The 18913-nt window shown below is 48.8% G+C and overlaps 1 protein-coding gene across 1 annotated transcript in view; it reads right to left on the bottom strand.

Annotated features, from left to right (window-relative positions):
* The window catches only part of LOC147124380 (uncharacterized), a 69982-nt gene extending 51484 nt beyond the window's left edge, over positions 1-18498 (bottom strand). The window contains exon 1 of the mRNA XM_085999625.1: positions 18420-18498. The gene's annotated coding sequence lies outside the window, so the exon portion shown is untranslated. The remainder of the gene's footprint in view (positions 1-18419) is intronic.
* Between the last annotated feature and the right edge of the window lie 415 nt (positions 18499-18913).

Raw genomic sequence — 18913 nt, 5'->3', positions numbered from 1 at the left:
CAAACATGCAAAATTTCCTTCTTGTGGTCACACACCAGCTGAACGTTGAGTAGAAGCCCTTGCGGTTGACAAAAGCACCTGGATTGCGATGGGGTGCCCTAAGGGCCACATGTGTGCAGTCAACAATGCCTTGCATCCTTGGAAAGCCTGCCAGATGAGCTAATCCAACCGTGACACTTGCTCGATCCTTGGTGAAATGGGTGTGATTGTGCGCGAGGGCAAAGAGGGCATCGGTTACCTGCGTGATGCAAGTGTGTGCGGCCGCCTGGGAGATGCCGCTGATGTCTGCTGCTGATCCCTGGAATGGGCCTGAGCCAAAAATTTGAGTGCGGTGGTGACTTGATAGCCACTGGTAATGGTTGTCCACCTGGTCCTCTGGGCAGCAGGTCTTGCGCAGATGTCAGTCACTACCTCTCGCGAAAGTCGGAGCCGCCTTTGACACTGCTGCTCAGACATGTTGAGGTAGCTGACCCTGTGACTGTAGACCCTGTTTGGGGGGCATCTCCTGTGCCGATGGGCTTCCAGGCGCTAGCCCCTTCTGGCCTGTGCAGCTTCAGGTGGGTGAGCAGCAGCCTGGCGCTCCTGCTGTTGCTGGTGCTGCTGTTGTTCCTGGTTCTGCTGCTGCCACGGCTGGTGCTCCAGCTCCTCTAATGCCCAGATGGGAAGGAAATAAATGGCTCCCATGCTTCTGGTATATGCCTCCATTGAGGAAGCGCTGAGTGAAGGTGGCAAGAGGGGTTTCCCAGGTCACAATGGAGATGGGTATGAGGCACCAACCTTCCACAGGTGTGGTTAAGCCTTGTAAAAGTTGCCCCAGACCTGAGACCACGAAGTCCTGCCATCTGCAAATCATGGCAGATCAAATCTCAAATTTAATGGTTGACCTGCAGTTGAAAGTCACCAATGCAATAGTGCTCCCGCCAGGTTTCACATTCGTGATTCCCACCAGGCATGTTTTACGTGGGAAAAGGGTTAAAGTTGCAAGGGCCTGTTAAAATAGGATTATAGAAGCCATTTAGTGGTAATTAAGGGCCTTAAAGACCAGTCCTGCCTGTTGGATGCGGGACGGAGTCGGGCCCATCAGACACGCCTGAGTTAAAATTGCTCGGAGTCGGGAACCAGGCGGCGGGGTGGGGGGGGCCGCCCGCCATTTTTTGCAATTTTAGCCCCCGCCCGCCTCAAAGCCCGCCTCACGGCCCAATGAAAATCGAGGCCGAGGACTTTAAACCCCATCACCGCCCCGCTCCCATCCTCTCCTGCCCCGCTCCCACCACTGCCCCACTCCCACATTCTCCCGCCCCGCCACCCACCACCGCCCCACTCCCACCCTCTCCCGTCCCGCTCCCACCACCGCCCCGCTCCCACCCTCTCCCGCCCCGCTCCCACCACTGCCCCGCTCACACCCTATCCCGCCCCGCTCCCACCACCGCCCCGCTCCCACCATCTCCCGCCCCGCTCCCACCACCGCCCCGCTCCCACCCTCTCCTGCCCCGCTCCCACCAGTGCCCCACTCCCACCCTCTCCCGTCCCGCTCCCACCACAGCCCCGCTCCCACCCTCTCCCGCCCCGCTCCCACCACCGCCCTGCTCCCACCCTCTCCTGCCCCGCTCCCACCACAGCCCCGCTCCCACCCTCTCCCGCCCCGCTCCCACCACCGCCCCCTCCCACCCTCTCCTGCCCCACTCCCACCACAGCCCCGCTCCCACCCTCTCCCGCCCCGCTCCCACCACCGCCCCACTCCCACCCTCTCCCGCCCACTCCCACCACTGCCCCGCTCACACCCTCTCCCGCCCCGCTCCCACCACTGCTCCGCTCCCACCCTCTCCCGCCTGCTCCCACCACAGCCCCGCTCACACCCTCTCCCGCCCCGCTCCCACCACAGCCCCGCTCACACCCTCTCCCGCCTGTCGTGGGGGTTTACTATCGAGGCCACTGTGTTTCACTGTGTGCTGAAGCTACATTTTAATTTTTTTTTACTCATGTCGTGAAATAGCCTCCACCTTCTTGTTAATTGTGAACTAAGTGGATCGGTGACAATCCTCTGCCTGTACTTAGTAACCCGAACAAATTTAGGGGATTTATTCAAACCCCCAATGCTTCCTAGAAAAAAAATAGAAAAATAGGAGCAGGAGTAGGCCATTCGGCCCTTCGAACCTGCTGCGCCATTCAATATGATCATGGCTGATCCTTTATTTCAATACCATATTCCCGCTCCCTCCCCATACCCCTTGATGCCTTTTGTGGCTAGAAATCTATCTATCTCCTTCTTAAATATATTCAGTGACTTGGCCTCCACAGCCTTCTGTGGTAGAGAATTCCTCAGGTTCACCACCCTCTGAGTGAAGAAATTTCTCATCTCAGTCCTAAATGTCCTACCCCGTATCCTGAGACTGTGATCCCTTGTTCTAGACCCCCCAGCCAGGGGAAACATCCTCCCTGCATCCAGCCTGTCTAGCCCTGTCACAATTTTACATGTTTCAATGAGATCCCCTCTCATTCTTCTAAACTCTAGAGAATATAGGCCTAGTCGACCCAATCTCTCCTCATACGACAGTCCTGCCATCCCAGGAATCAGTCTGGTGAACCTTCGCTGCACTCCCTCTATGGTGAGTATATCCTTTCTTAGGTAAGGAGACCAAAACCGCACACAGTACTCCAGCTGTGGTCTCACCAAGGCCCTGTATAACTGTAGTAAGACATCCTTGCTCCTGCACTCAAATTCTCTTGCAATGAAGGCCAACATACCATTTGCCTTCCTAACTGCTTGCTGCACCTGCGTGTTTGCTTTCAATGACTGGTGTACAAGGACACCCAGGTCCCTCTGTACATCAACATTTCCCAATCTATCACCATTTAAACAATACTCTGCCTTTCTGTTTTTCCTACCGAAGTGGATAACTTCACATTTATCCACATTATACTGCATCTGCCATGCCCACTCACTCAACTTGTCTAAATCGCCTTGAAGCCTCTTTGCATCCTCCTCACAACTCACAATCCCACCTAGTTTTGTGTCATCAGCAAACTTGGAAATATTACATTTGTTTCCCTCATCCAAATCATTGATATATATTGTGAATAGCTGGGGCCCAAGCACTGATCCCTGCGGTACCCCACTAGTCACTGCCTGCCACCCCGAAAAAGACCCATTTATTCCTACTCTCTGTTTCCTGTCTGTTAACCAATTTTCAATCCATGCCAGTATATTACCCCCAATCCCATCTGCTTTAATTTTGCACACTAACCTCTTATGTGGGACTTTATCAAAGGCCTTCTGAAAATCCAAATATACCACATCCACTGGTTCTCCCTTATCTATTCTACCAGTTACATCCTCAAAAAATTCCAGTAGCTTTGTCAAACACGATTTTCCTTTCATAAATCCATGTTGACCTTGTCTAGTCCCGTTGATATTTTCTAAGTGTCCTTTTATCGCATCCTTTATAATAGACTCGCATTTTCCCAACTACTGATGTTAGGCTAACCGGTCTGTAGTTCCCTGTTTTCTCTCTCCCTCCTTTTTTAAATAGTGGGGTTACATTTGCCACCCTCCAATCTGCAGGAACCTATAGAGACTTGTTACCAGAGGACCAGTAAACTGTTCTGCAGCATATACTTATAACAGTGCATTGCTAAGAGATGGCTTAAATTTCAATTGTCCTGACAGATCTCAACTGAAGTCAAATATGCTATTGCTACTAATTACGTTTCCGAGTAAACATAGCAGTTGTCCTGATAGGCCTTAACATGCATTAAAATGACGTAATGCTGCTTCTGAAGAAAATGTATACTATTGGTAAAAACATCTATTGTTACAAACCTAAAACCAACTTTGTTGCTATTAGTTTTCTCCATATTTTCCTCTGCTATTAATAACTACACTTTTGCACTACATTTAGCACTGTGAGGGAATCAGGATCAAGCTGCACCCATTCAGAGAGGAATAACTGGCAAGTAATTCATTTCAAGTAGAAAAGAGATATTTTCACAGGTCTGCAGCTATATCATTTAACTTTATCTGAGTAGCAAGTGAACCTCCATCTGTTAGATTGGCTCAGAAAGCAGCTAAAAAAACAGTTTTTCTTGCCAGTTGAGATGCCAAATGGTTATTTTATCTTTGGAATACTTTCAGTTCATCCTATGCGATTTTGGATGGGCAAAACATGTGGTATATAGTTGTCTTTCCTCATGATTCATCGTAAGTTTGGGTCAGTTATTCATTTACACCTTCCAAGATCTGAGGGGAATATCTGATCTGTTAAGTTCCCAACTGAAAATCATTAACATATTTGTGTTAACTGATCTCTACAAATGTGACAGTTTGTAGGATGAAATTTGTAATTCATAAATAAATCTGTTATGGGAATGTTGACTTGAACACTGCATTTTATTTTATGTTATATACCCATCCAATTATATTAGTTCTATCCACTAATTACATCCCAACTAAACTGAACTCTATTACATAGAAAGAGTGAAGTCCAAGTTGAGATATAAAAAGCTTGGAAAGAAAAAGTAAAAGAGAGAAGTCAAAACTGCATTCCAACATTCCAAGTAAATGAACTTCCAGAAGAATTCAACATTCCAGGAGAGAGATTGAGGAGTTCATTTTTTATTACCCCATATTCCATCAATTCCAATGCATTTTTCAGGATAAAGCCAATTTGGTTGGTGTTGGTCCATAGGCTCAGTTGGGTAGTGGCAGTAGGAAGGGAGAGGTACAACAGCTCCTTCTTACATTCGCTGGTGGTCTTGCTAGTTGAGCTTGTTTCTCTTGCTTGACTTCGGGTGCTGAGCTGCTGTTGGCTTATTACCGCTCTTGTGTTGATCTGCTTCTTCCTTCCCTCGAAGTTCCTCAATTTCCATTGGACTAGAATTATATATTGCTGGTCTTGAATGACTTTTGAAGTGCCAATTTCCTACTGCTCTGGTATATTCATCCAGCCAGCAATTTGGTTTGCAGCTTAGGTTTGTACCCATTGACGACATTTCTCTGGCAGCAGATTCAGAAATCTCTAAAATTGAATCCACGGCTTATTTATCATCTCATACAAACTATGTATTTGACCCCGAGGTGAGCTTCTGACCACATATCCGCGCCATCACCAAGATTGCCTATTTCCATCTCCATATCATCGCTGGACTCCGTCCCTGCCTCAGCTCATCTGCTGCTAAAACCCTCATCCAACCTGCCAAGATCTTTGCACTCCTCCAATTCTGGCCTCTTGCGCATCCCCTATTTTAATCGCTCCACCAATGGCAGTCGTACTTTCAGCTGCCTAGGGCATAAACTCTGGAATTCTCTCTCTAAACCTCTCCACCTCTTTCTCCTCCTTTAAGATGCTCCTTAAAACCTATCTCTTTGACCAAGCTTTTGGTCACCTGCCCTAAAACTCATTATATGGTTCAGTTTCAAATTTTGTTTGATAATGCTCTTGTGAAGCGCCTTGGGCGTTTTACTATATTAAAGACACTACAGAAATGCTGGTTGTTATTGGTTCTGAGAGAAATCAATCCCAAGTCAAACATTTTTTGTGTGTGTGAACAGAGTTTCAAGAGTTCTTTCTGCACTTATATGACATGAAGTTCTCCCAATTAATGTTCAGAGATGCAACTCACAGCTATATCACCCTTGGCCATATCATTTCAATATTTTAGTTTTTGGGACCATGGGAGGTTTTTGTCAACTTCACTTCATTGGAAACATTTTGCCTGGGAAATTCAATAAGGCCCAAAAATGGGCGGGGGCACCGCGGAGCGAGATTTGCTCGTGCCCATTTAGAAAGCGTAGGCATAATGTTCATTTGGTGCTGCCTGCTAATTTAAATGATTTTAGTGCAGAGCCCAGTGACTATTGCACTGTTGACAAGCTGTGCACGCAGCAGAAGGCCCAAGGACGCGTCACTGGAGCGATGCAGCATTTTCTTAAAGCAAGGCTGTTCAGTAGCTCACCCTTAAAGCTGAACTGTCTTCTGCACATAAAAAATGGTAAAAGTGCTTCAGCGCTAACACAAAGGGCTCAACAGGCCAGGAGAAGGACACCCAGGATCTTGGCTGCAGCACTCCAGCTTTGTGCAGGGGGTCAATACTGGAACAGAGGTCCTCTACCCACAGGGGACTAGGAGGCCCTCCAGAAAGAAGGATGTGGGACCAGATCACCAAGGCGGTCACTGCCAACAGTGTCGTCCCCGGGATCTGGCTCCAGTGCCCAAAAGAAGCTTCATGACCTCAGACCAGTGGTCAAGGTCAGTGAATGCGTCCTCAAAAGCCACCTCCTACCGAATACATCACTAGCCTCACACACTGTTCAATGTACAATTGCCCCCCATCACTCACTGACCAGCAATCTCTACCAAACACGAGGCTCACCTCACTTTCCTAGCTTCACCTCATCCCCTTGGAGGAGACGGTGCTGGCCATTCTTGCCAGGGGCATGGCTGAGCCCATGGCCAGCGGCGGGGCTGAAAGAATACAAGATGCCGGTATCCCCATACATTAACCTCCTTCCCACATCCCAATTCCCCCTTGTCCCACTATCTCTTCTGATGTACAAGCTGCACATGGTGTGAGCATGCACAATCTTGCCTTCCTGCCTCCCCTCACCACTGTGAGGGAATAAGCCATAATTCAGAAAATTACACCATCCTATGATTTCTGACAATATTAATACATGATATACTGGGTTTAAAAATCTAACGCCTCGGAGATACAAGCTGCAAACAGAAAACAGGTTTCTGAGATGGGATGGTTTGATAACAAAGTTGTAAAAACCAAACAAGCTTTGAAATGGGAATTAGTTAAATATACTAAAACAATGACCCTATTGAAATGGCAATTTGGCGATTCCAGTGGGTCTGGAGGTTGGGAATAACACAATGGAAGACCCAGTTTAAGGTGTTATAAGCTAACACATTGAACAGAAACACAAACATTAAAAGAGGCATGTGCCTTTGAAAAGATGACATCAAGTAAAAGAAACACCTGCTGGTCAAAAGTTTTTATGTTAAACTTGGAAGACAGGAAACATAAGATTAAATATGCAACCAATTGAGATGGCTAGAAAACAAGTAAACACTCAGTCAAAGTGTCTTTAATTTATACAAAGTAAATATGATACCAACAAGAACACTTTGAAGATATGACTTCAATAGATACACCAAGCAATTACATTGTTTGTATTGAACTTGGAGCAGTAAGGAGACTCAACGTCTGCTAAAAACCAGTTAAGCCAATATTAAGAATTGAATGAAAGAATCTTCAATAAGAATAGCATCAAACAGAAACCATTGCTGTCATATTGTTTTTATGATGGTTTTTGGAACACCTAAAGGCAGAGACATAATTATGCATGCAATAGTTGAATTGACAGTAAGATAGAAAACATTCAACAGAGGTATCAATAAAGACAATTAGCTGACATCAGCAGAGCACTTCAAAGAATAAACCACTGCAAAAAGGGTATAAAAATTTCAAACAGAAAGTCAGAACTCGCTGAACGGGCCCAAGCGTTTCTTAACTTTACAGGCACCATCTATAAGTTTTTAACTTTAAGTCTCCAGTAATCTAAGTAATTGATTTTGGTGGATGTCCTGGATTTAGAGATAAGTAAGAAATAAAAAATGTAACCAAGTAAAGATTTGAGAATAAGGATCTCTGAGAAATAGGAAATGTAAACTATTTGTATTTTAAATTGTTAATGTTGCGACTGATTCAGCAGCTGTTAAATGAATGTCGGTTCTTAAATAAAACTATATATTTTTAGAATTGTCTCAAAGAGTATTTCTGTATAAACTCGCGAACCCAATTTCTGTACACTCTTTTGTAAGGAGTTGCAGAATTCTGGGGGGTATTCCGGACCCTCATAATATCCGGAAGGTTACAGTCTAGTTAAACTTATTAAAAGTGCTATCTGGAGGACGGTAACATCTTCAGTCGTTCCTTTCCTTTAGGGAGAGATAGCCTGAACCTTTAGACCCATTTAAGCGTCTTATAGAATTCGGCTATCTCAACTTAAGTTGAAGGTGAACGTCTGGGGAATACGTCCGATCTGGGATACCCGAACAGGGCAAGGACTTGTAATTATCCCTTCACCACAACCCTACCCTTGTGCCTTCCTCACTTCAGACACCTCAGAAATTCAGCCTGCCCAGCCAGTGGGTCAACAAGAAGAGGGAAAGGAGAGTGAAGAAGAAGAAGAAACACCATGGCTGGAATTTTGTTTGGGGAGTCAGGTTGGGGGGGGAGGTGTGGTTTCCGAGGCAGGCGGGAAACCCGGGAGGTCAGGTTTCCCACAGGCCCAGCCAATTTTACCAGCAGGGCCTAATTTGAATGTGAGGCCTCGGTTTCCCACCCGCAGCCAGCCAGCTTGAGGGGCTGGCTGGTTCCGGCCGAGTAGGCCTCAGTTGCGAGGGGTCGGTCTGGTGGAGAGATTGCGGGAAGGGGCTCGGGGATCAGGATTGGTGGGAGTGGAGTCAGGATCGGGGTGGGGTCAGCAATCGGCAGTAGGGGGGGATCGGGATCGGGTGGGGAGGGGAGTCGTCAATCTGGAAGGGGTCAGCAATCAGGAGGGGGAGAGAGGATTGGAGGTGGCTGCAGGATCAGCAGGGGATCGGCAGGCGATGGGGGGTGGTCAGGGAGGTCGGGGCTCGGCAGGCAAGTGGAGATCGGGGGCGGGGAACACCGGAGATCGCGGGGGGATCGGAGATTAGCGGGGGGGGATCAAAGATCGCAGTGGTGGGGTGGGGAAATTGGAGATTGCATGGGGGATCAGCCAGGGATCGGGGGGTGGGGGGCAAGGTTCGTGGCAGGCCTCATCATCATCGTTGAGGGGTGGAGGCCTGGGGGTGGTGGGGCAGAGGGGGGAGGCCTGGGAATGCAATCAGAGGCCTCGTGGCGGGGTCTCCAATTGGGGGGAGTGGGTTAGGTAGGGACCCTGGATCCAGGGAGGTAGATATAAAGCCACTTACCTCCTGGATGCAGCAGTCCCCATCTCTGTTTAACTGCTGGGTTTCACGAATTGTGTGTAACCCGTCCACAAGCAGTTAAATTCAAAATGGAGGGGAAAATAGAGGCCTCCAACTTCATTTTAATATTTAAATTGAGGTAATTGCCCCTTGGGAGCGAGTTGGTCGCCACCCCCCGTCCCGTCTCTGACAAAACCGGAAGTGGGCAGGTTGGAGGCGGGATCAGGTCAGGATACATATTTTTAACAATTTAACTGCCCCCATGCTCCAAACCCATCCGTTTTTTTATGGGAAAATTCTGGCCCATCACTCAATTTCACACTCCCAGCCACCAACTCCTCGAGGTCATCCTGCAAGGCCAGTTACAGTCTCCCCCATTGAAAGTCAACAGCTTTCCACCAGCTATGTTGCAGCCACTGGGGTAGCACTGCGTAGGAGCACTAGGATTGGCAAAGGCACACGTAAAACACTCACTAAGGGAATGCACAAGGGTGATTGGTTGATTTTTTGATGTACAGGTAGACTACCCTTTATCCGGACTTCCGAAAACCAAAACCCTCTAAAAACCGAAGGTTTTTTCGTTCAGCGTAAGTCGTGCGTACGACTTACGCTGAACGAAAAAACCTTCGGTTTTTAGAGGGTTCCGGTTGCGGAAGTTCGGATAAAGGGTAAGTCGTGCGCACGACCCCCCGCCGACCCCCCCGCCGACCCCGCCAGCCCCGACAACCGCCGACCCCGCCAGCCCCGACAACCGCCGACCCCGCCAGCCCCGACAACCGCCGACCCCGCCAGCCCCGACAACCGCCGACCCCCCCGCGGACCCCGCCGGCCCCGACATCCGCCGACCCCGCCAGCCCCGACAACCGCCGACCCCCCCGCGGACCCCGCCGGCCCCGACAACCGCCGGCCCCGCCAGCCCCGACAACCGCCGACCCCCCCGCGGACCCCGCCAGCCCCGACAACCGCCAACCCTCCCGCGTACCCCGCCGCCCCGACCCCCGCCGACCCCGACTGACTTACGCTGAGCGTCAGCGTAAGTCGTGCGCACGACCCCCCGCCGACCCCCCCGCGGACCCCCGCCGACCCACCTTCCGAAATCCGAAATTCTCCTTTATCCGAAACTCGGCTGGTCCCGAGGTTTTCGGATAAAGGATAGTCTACCTGTAATATTAAATACATATATGGATAAAGTTGGATTGGAAAATTTGCTTTGTGGTGGCTTTTATTTCAGCATTGTGGCCAAGAGGGTGCTGTGATGGTCAGTAACAGAGGGAAGATAAGGTTTGGGACAAACGTTGAAAGGGGAGTTGGCATTTTTTTCACTGGTACTGCAGGCAAATGATTTGATCCCGGCCAGAAAGGGGCTGTCTGGGTTACCCCCTTCCTTCCACTTCTTCCTCTTCTGCTTCCTTCTCTTTCCTCTGTGAGCTGCTTGTCCCCTTTGCCGTCTTTGCGTCATCTCCATGTGATGCTGCAGCACAAGGGGGACTGCAACTGGAATTCCCAGGACTGGGAGCAAGAGGTGTTCTCAGAGGCTTTCCTAACGTCCAAAGCCTTGCAAGTGCCCAGCAGAACTTCCTGCACACTTTAACAACTTTTTAAATGTTTTGCACCAAGCCATTACTGCAATAAAATGTAAAAAGTCCAAAAGCTGAAATCGAAACTAATCTGAAAGATATGTGTATCCCAATAAGAAGCACTGGCAGCATCACGGTAGTACTGCTGCACACATGTGCTTCTATGCATGGTTAGGAGAGGGCAGTATGGAGAGCGATGACGTCTGAAATCGCACTGGTGCGTCAATTCAGGCGTTGCATGCCGATTGACGTCACGATCTCCATATTTACATGTGCGAGGCGAGCGCAGGTAATGGCAGCGCTAATGATCTCTACAAAATGGCAGCCGTGTTCTGTGCTGGAAGCGGGTGGAAGCGAGATGGCCGCCATTTTTTAACAAAACCAGCCTTAACGGCCGGCGCTGCACCCCTGAATTTTGCAGCCCTTCTCTTTTGCTTTTTGAGTACAAAATTTGAAAAATGGCATCTCTTGTTCCCTTGTCACAGGAGGTGAAAAAGACGTTGCAAAGTGCAAATCAATTCTGGATAACAAATCTTAATGTTCTTTTCTACTTGTTACTGGAGATGGATACATCAAAGAAAGGATGGGATGGCCTGTTGAGGAATCAACTGTCAGGAGAACTTAGTCAGATGAAAAAGATTTGCATAAACTATCTGGAACTCTAAACTATGTCTGAGTTCTTCAACTATTTATTTCCTTTCTTTTGAGTCTCACATTTAGGTTCTCGCAGACAATCATTTGGTGACAGACTGACTGAATAGAAAAGGAAGCACCTGGTATTCACATATCCATTTTAGCTGTCCAAATCCTAACCTGGCTTCACTCCAATCAGATTTTTAGCTTTGTAGCTCATATTTGGGGAAACAGATACTCTGACAAGTGGAAAGAATCTTTCTGAGAATGTCTTTCCATGTTTTTGATAGTTTAATATCTTTGGTGTTTTCTAATTCCAGATCTGGTTGTTTCTCACCAAAATTACAAAAGGTAGACTTTGCACAGGGAAGTTTACATAATGGTAATGCTGAAACTAAGGTCCTTTTTATATTTTCCCCTGCTTGTTGATTGGCTAACAACTGGCAAAATTGCCTAAGCATGCTCCCCACAAAGCAATCCTAATTCTATTTCTTAATTATCCTGGATAATATTCAACATTAATTAAGGTTAAGAAGGTGGCCAAGAGCAGGCATGGACATTATGGCCGGAATTTTAATTTGGAGGTGGGTAGGGAGCTGTGGTGGCAAGGGAGGGGGCTGGAAAGTGGTCGGAAACCCGGGAGAATGGGTTTCCCGCAGGCCCTGGCAAATTTAATGGCAGGGCCTGATTAGCATTTCAAAGCACTGATTCCCGCCCGCAGCCAGCCAGATGGAGAGGCTGGTTGGCTCTTGGGAGGGTAGGTCTACGGCACCAGGCTGCTGAGAGGAGGGAAGGCAGGATCGGGGGGCGGGTGAAAATTGGAGGCCAGAGGAGGATCGGAGGCCAGAGGGGGAGGTCGGAAGGCCGGAGGGGAGATCAGGGGCCAGATATCAGAGTGGGGTGGTGTCAGAGGCCTCGTGGGGTTCAGAGGCCTCGGCGGGGTTTGGAGGCCTCGGGAGGAGTGGTTCAGATCGGAGGCCTCGGGTGGAGATCGGAAGAGTCGGGGGGGGGGATCTAATCATGGGGGGTTAGCGAGGCAGGGACGCTGAAACCAGCAGGTAAGTGGAAAGGCACTAACCTTCTGGATACAGCAGTCCTCGCCTTCCTTTAGCTACCGGGCTCCCGAGACCCGGGAAACCGGACCAGCCAAAGTTAAATTTGAAATGGTGGATGACCATGAGGCATGGAGCCTCATTATAATTGATGTGCCTCAATGAATCCGAGACTCAACGTTAACGGAGCAAAGCAAGGCTTTTATTAACTCAGAAAGTAATACACAGTGGAGAAGTGTCTCTCATCCAGAGATCTGCTGTACTGCCTGTGAGACACGCTGGGGCCTGCTTAAGTAGGGGCCAGGTATGGGCGGAGCCCTACACACAATACAATACAGGTAAGGAAATGAAACTGAAGCTAAAATAAAATACAGGTAAGGAAATGAAACTGAAGCTAAACTCCCCTGCTTGTCACAGTCACAGGCACAATCAAACACAGAGAATACAGCGTGCCTGATGAATGGCATATTTCATCACATTCACCCCTTCTACAGATTTAGTCTGTTCGGGGGTTTGGTAGTCCTCTGTGACCGACGTAGCTGTTGTGGTGCCGCGGGTGTCGGCTGGGTGTCCCCGGTGGCCTCCTGGGTCTCTGCTGGGGGCGCCGCCAGGGTTGTTGAAGGGGTAGTTGGTGGGGGCACCGTTGGTCTATGTTCTTCCGGGGGTGATGAAAGAATAGTGGGTGGGTAAGAGTTGCTGTGATCGTTGTTGTTGTTGTTGTCGTGGTTGTTGTCGTTACCGGCTGGGGCGACGTCTTTTATGAACATGGTGTCCTCCCTTCCATCGGCGTGCCGGACATACGCGTATTGGGGGTTGGCGTGGAGTAGGTGCACTGACTCCACGAGAGGGTCCGTCTTGTGGCCCCTCACATGCCTTCGTACAAATACCGGACCTGGGGTGGAGAGCCATGATGGCATGGATACGCCCGAGGTGGATTTCCGGGGAAAGACAAACATTCGTTCATGAGGCGTGGCATTAGTGGCAGTACACAATAGCGACCGTATCGAATGGAGCACATCTGGGAGGACTTCCTGCCAGCGGGAGGTAGGGAGGCCCTTGGTCCTTAGAGCTAGAGTGACTGCTTTCCACACTGTCCCGTTCTCTCGCTCCACCTGACCGTTACCCTGGGGGTTGTAGCTGGTGGTACGGCTCGTGGCGATCCCCCTGGACAGCATGCACTGGCGTAGCTCTTCACTCATGAAGGACGCCCCCCTATCCGAATGGATGTAGCTCGGCATACCGAACAGGCAGAACAGGCTGTTGAGGCATTTAATGACCGTGGCGCTGGTCATGTCTGGGCAGGGGAAGGCGAATGGGAACCGGGAGTATTCGTCCACAATGCTCAGGAAGTAAACATTGCGGTCGGCTGACGGGAGGGGGCCCTTGAAATCTAAGCTGAGCCGCTCAAAGGGCCGTGTAGCTTTGATTAAGTGGGCTCTATCTGGGTGGTAGAACCGAGGCTTGCACTCAGCGCAAGTGCGGCAGCTCCTGGTCAGAGACCGAACTTCCTCAATCGAGTAGGGTAAGTTGCGGGACTTTATGAAGTGGAACAGCCGTGTGACCCCTGGGTGGCAGAGGTCATTGTGGAGGGTCTGTAGCCAATCCCCGGTGGCGCTGGCACACATCCCTCGTGAGGGGGCGTCGGGGGATTCGTTAAGGGCCCCTGGCCGGTAAATGATGTCATACTCGAAGGTGGAGAGCTCGATTCGCCACCTGAGAATCTTATCATTTTTAATCTTCCCTTTCTGTTTATTATTAAACATAAACGCTACCGACCGCTGGTCGGTAAGTAGGGTGAAGCGTTTGCCGGCTAGGTAGTGGCGCCAGTGGCGCACTGCCTCCATGATGGCTTGGGCCTCCTTTCCCACAGAGGAGTGTCTGATCTCGGGCCCTTGGAGGGTCCTCGAGAAGAAAGCTACGGGCCGCCCCGCCTGGTTGAGGGTGGCCACCAAGGCAAAGTCAGACACATCACTTTCCACTTGAAAGGGAGTGTTCTCGTCCACTGCCTGTAGCGTGGCCCGCTCAATATCCCGCTTAATGCTTTTGAAGGCGGCGTGGGCCTCAGCAGAGAGCGGAAAAGAGGATGCTTTCAAGAGGGGGCGGGCTTTGTCGGAGTAGTTGGGGACCCATTGGGCATAATAAGAAAATAACCCCAGGCACCTTTTCAGGGCTTGGGGAGTGTTGGGCAGGGGCAGCTCCCGTAGGGGGTGCAATCGGTCGGGGTCTGGTCCGATTTCCCCATTCTCCACCACGCTGCCTAGTATGCAGAGGCGCGTGGTGTTGAAAACGCACTTGTCCTCGTTGTAAGTGAGGTTGAGTTTTTGTGCGGTTTTCAGGAACCTCTCGAGGTTCGAGTCGTGATCCTGCTGGTTGTGACCGCAGATGGTGACGTTGTTGAGGTAGGGGAAGGTTGCCTGCAAGTGGTGGTCATCGACCATGCGGTCCATCTCCCTCTGGAAGACCGAGACCCCATTCGTCACCCCAAAGGGGACTCTGAGGAATTGGTAGAGGCGTCCGTTCGCCTCGAAGGCGGTGTACGGGCGGTCCTCTGGTCTGATAGGGAGCTGGTGGTACGCTGACTTGAGGTCGATGGTGGAGCACACCCGGTATTGGGCAATTTGGTTCACCATTCCTGATATGCGGGATAGCGGGTAGGCGTCTAGTTGGGTGTACATGTTGATCGTTTGGCTATAGTCGATCACCATCCGTTTCTTCTCGCTACCCCTCACCACCACCACTTGGGCGCACCACGGGCTGTTGCTGCGTTCAATAACGCACTCCCTCAGCAGCCTGTCCACCTCGGTTGCGATAAACCACCTGTCCTCCCAGCTGTACCTCCTGCTTTTGGTCGCTATTGGCCGGCAGTTGGGAGTAAGGTTCGCGAATAGCGAAGGCGGCTTTACCTTCAGGGTAGCCAGACCGCACACTGTGAGGGGCGGCTGGGACCCACCGTAATTGAGCGTGATGCTTTGGTGGTGGCACTGGAAGTCCAGGCCCAAGATCACGCCTGCACATAGACTCTTCATGATTAGTAATTTAAAATTATCATATACAGTTCCGTTAACGGACAATTGTACCACGCAGTAACCCATAATGGTCGATGTCTGGGTTTTATCAGCCATAGAGATGGTGCCCCGAGCAGGGACCACCGTTAGAGAGAGTTGTTGTACTAGTCCAGGGTGAATAAAACTCTCCGTGCTTCCACTGTCAATTAAACATTTAACCCCGCACCCGTTTACCTCGATGTCCACCATTGATTTGGATAGCGGGTGCGGTCTGGTCTGGTCCACTGTGACCGGTGCCACTGTAGGGCCCTGATCGAGACAAGATGGCGTCCACGCTGTCTGCTCACAAGATGGCGGACCCCACGAGGTCGGGCAAGATGGCGTCCAAGATGGTCGCTCCCACGGCGCACACGCGGCGGTGGTGGATTTTCCAGCGGGGTTCCCTCTGCACACCTTCCCGAAGTGCCCCTTCTTACCGCACTTAAAGCAGGTGGTGCCTTTCGCCGGGCACAGGTTTCTGGTGTGCTTCGGCTGCCCGCAGAAGTAGCAGTTGGGGCCCCGACGCGTCGCGGCTGTCGTAGGGCTTCTGGGGGGAGAGTGGGGCCCCGACGGTGTCGGGCTGCCGGGCGGGGAAGATGCCTTCCAAGATGGTGGTGCCCTTGGTGCACACGTGGCGGCGTGGGCGGCGCGGGCTGAAGAGTAGGTGTCTGAGTTTCTCTGGGCCACATCCAGGGATCGCGCTGTGTCCACAGCCTGTTTCAGGTCCAATCCCGTTTTTTCCAGTAGTCTCTGCCGGATGTAAGTGGAGCTGAGGCCTGTAATAAAGGCATCACAAACAAGCTCGTCGGTGTACACTGCGGCTTTTACATCTTGGCACTTGCAGTCTTTGCCAAGCGTTTTCAGGGTGACTAGGAACTCATCCAGCGATTCCCCAGGTCGCTGTGTGCGAGTAGCGAGCAGATGCCTAGCGTACACCTCGTTCGTAGGCTGCTGGTAATGCGCCTTTAGGATGTTGCAGGCGGCCGGGTACGTGTCGGCGTCTTGGATGAGGGGGTAAACCCGGTGGCTTACCCAATTCCGCAGGATTCCGAGTTTCATACTTTCAGCGTCCGTAGCGTCAGTGATGGCTGCGGAATTGTCCAGGAAGAATTCCATACACATAAACCAGTGTCCGAATCGTGCTGATGCGTCCGAAGCATGCGGGTCCAAATCCAAACGTTCGGGTTTCAAGAGTTGATCCATTGCGTTGAAAATTGAGTTAATAAAATTGATGTGCCTCAATGAATCCGAGACTCAACGTTAACAGAGCAAAGCAAGGCTTTTATTAACTCAGAAAGTAATACACAGTGGAGAAGTGTCTCTCATCCAGAGATCTGCTGTACTGCCTGTGAGACACGCTGGGGCCTGCTTAAGTAGGGGCCAGGTATGGGCGGAGTCCTACACACAATACAATACAGGTAAGGAAATGAAACTGAAGCTAAAATACAACACAGGTAAGGAAATGAAACTGAAGCTAAACTCCCCTGCTTGTCACAGTCACAGGCACAATCAAACACAGAGAATACAGCGTGCCTGATGAATGACATATTTCATCACAATAATATTTAAAGTGGCAACCTGCCTCCTGCGAGCTGGTTGGCTGCCATCCCCGTCCCACCTCCGTTAAAATTGGAATTGGGCAGGTTGGAGGTGTGTTGGGGTCGGGATTCACATTTTTAACTCTTTAATCTCCCACCCAACCCCAACCCACCCGTTTTTTGAGATTAAAATTACCCCCTATCAGTGGCAGCATTTTTGATTACATATTACACCAGGGCATGCTTCTTGTTTAACTCAGACCGTACAAAGCATCATCTACTTATCCTCTTGGCTTCCAAAGGGACTAAAAACTGTTCATCCAGTAGTTTTTAAAGGTATTATAAACAGCATTAGGGCTCAGCTTCATGTAACATGCTAACCTGAATTTCCTGTCTTTATCTTTGCACCATTAATCGCTACACTTTTATTCATCTGTTTTGTACTTAGTTCTCCCTAAAAGCTTCGTCAGATATTGCTTGTATACTTAAGGCTTTATCTGTATTGCATACATTTCACCCAAATGTTATTCTTTCCCACTTAAAACTCACCCTTTTCAAACCAATCTTATTACCAACCTGTCTTCCTGATTTATTACGAGCATCTAAAATCACAGATTTCCACAGTGAATATCTTTGAGTCTTGCCTTCATTCTAATCCTTTGCATATTTAGTTTAAATTTAACCTCATATTTCTGAAAATCTTTCCCAATTTTCCATTTTCAGGGTTCCACAATACCTCAGCTGTGGATTTCTGCCCAGTCTCTACTTAGATTTGAGGGTTCGCTGATAGCTGGATGCTTGTATATGCTGTGGGCCCTCAAATTCCAGTCAGTGTGAATACTATTTATTCACGTATGATATTGGAGAACATATCAATAAATTGGGCCACATTCTATTAAAATAGCATCAGCTGCTGAATCATCTAGTAGCATACCCGTTCACAACAATGACTAGCTCAGTACGCTCACATCTTTCCTAAGTTCATTGAAAGGCCTTCAATTCTTCAATGACTACATTATGCTGACACCATGTAAGTTAATGTGATGAATCTCAACATTTCAAAACCTGCCCAATAGAAATAACAGTTTCTATGAATTCATGAACTGGTACACAGTTTTCTATTAGTCGTGATAAAAAATCATTTCTCACTCATTCCACATAGGTACACATCATCCAGCATATAGCCCATGCAACAGTTTCCCATCAAATCACTTCTCACCAGATTATTATACTTCAGAAAAGTAGGTGTTGTGCGCTAGCAAACCTTCTAAAGGTTCTAATGATAAGATAATGATGAAAGCTGTAAAGTCCACATTGTACATCGTGGATTGGGTTTATACTGTCCAAAGATTACCCATATGCTCCAGGCTTGCAGAGTCTTCATGTGATTTTTTAAAATAAACTTCCAGCTGTTTTCTTTTTAGTCAATGTCTTATGATCCTAACATGCCTGCACAGCTATACGATCTTATGTTTCTAAGCTGGTTTAATACAGTGACTCCCCATTATCTCCAATCAAAACAGTTTACCAACCATGAATTCATGGTAAACTTCTATTTGTACTTTGACTGACTTACAAATTTAGGAAGAGAAACCATATATGATCATATTACCATTTAAACTAAGGTCTTCATGAAGCCTTCAGCTGTACCGAATTTCCTGATTGTGTATTTAATTAGATGCAGGATGATGTAGTGCTACCTAATCAGTGAGGTGTATGTGGTTGCTAAGGAAGATGGTATCATAACAGTTAATTGTCTGCTACTGTGACGCCTTGAGACAATCATAAAGAAGAAAGTAGAAACAAACATACAACAAATAAAAATAAATATTTTGGATTGACACCAATATATCAGGGCAATTCATATCTAGCACTTTCATACATGACTGTATTTCTTTTGTGATTGTGTGATTTCAATGGGCAGTGGAGCCAGGATTTTTTGTTTCAGAGAAATCAGGTAAATATATCATTGGCACACCAACTTCAATACTAACATGTTTTTCTAAACTGGGTAAAACAGATTGAATAAACCTTTAAATTGAAGTACGATGAAGAAACTATGGGGGAGAAATTGGAATTCACTGTGCCATGGAATTCCAAAAACTG

Source organism: Somniosus microcephalus, chromosome 1 (genome assembly GCF_052327205.1).
Source record: "Somniosus microcephalus isolate GS21.2 chromosome 1, FLI_Smic_1.0, whole genome shotgun sequence".
Lineage (NCBI taxonomy): Eukaryota > Metazoa > Chordata > Chondrichthyes > Squaliformes > Somniosidae > Somniosus > Somniosus microcephalus.
The sequence above is the reverse complement of the archived record's forward strand: the minus strand, read 5'-3'. Positions and strand labels throughout refer to the sequence as shown.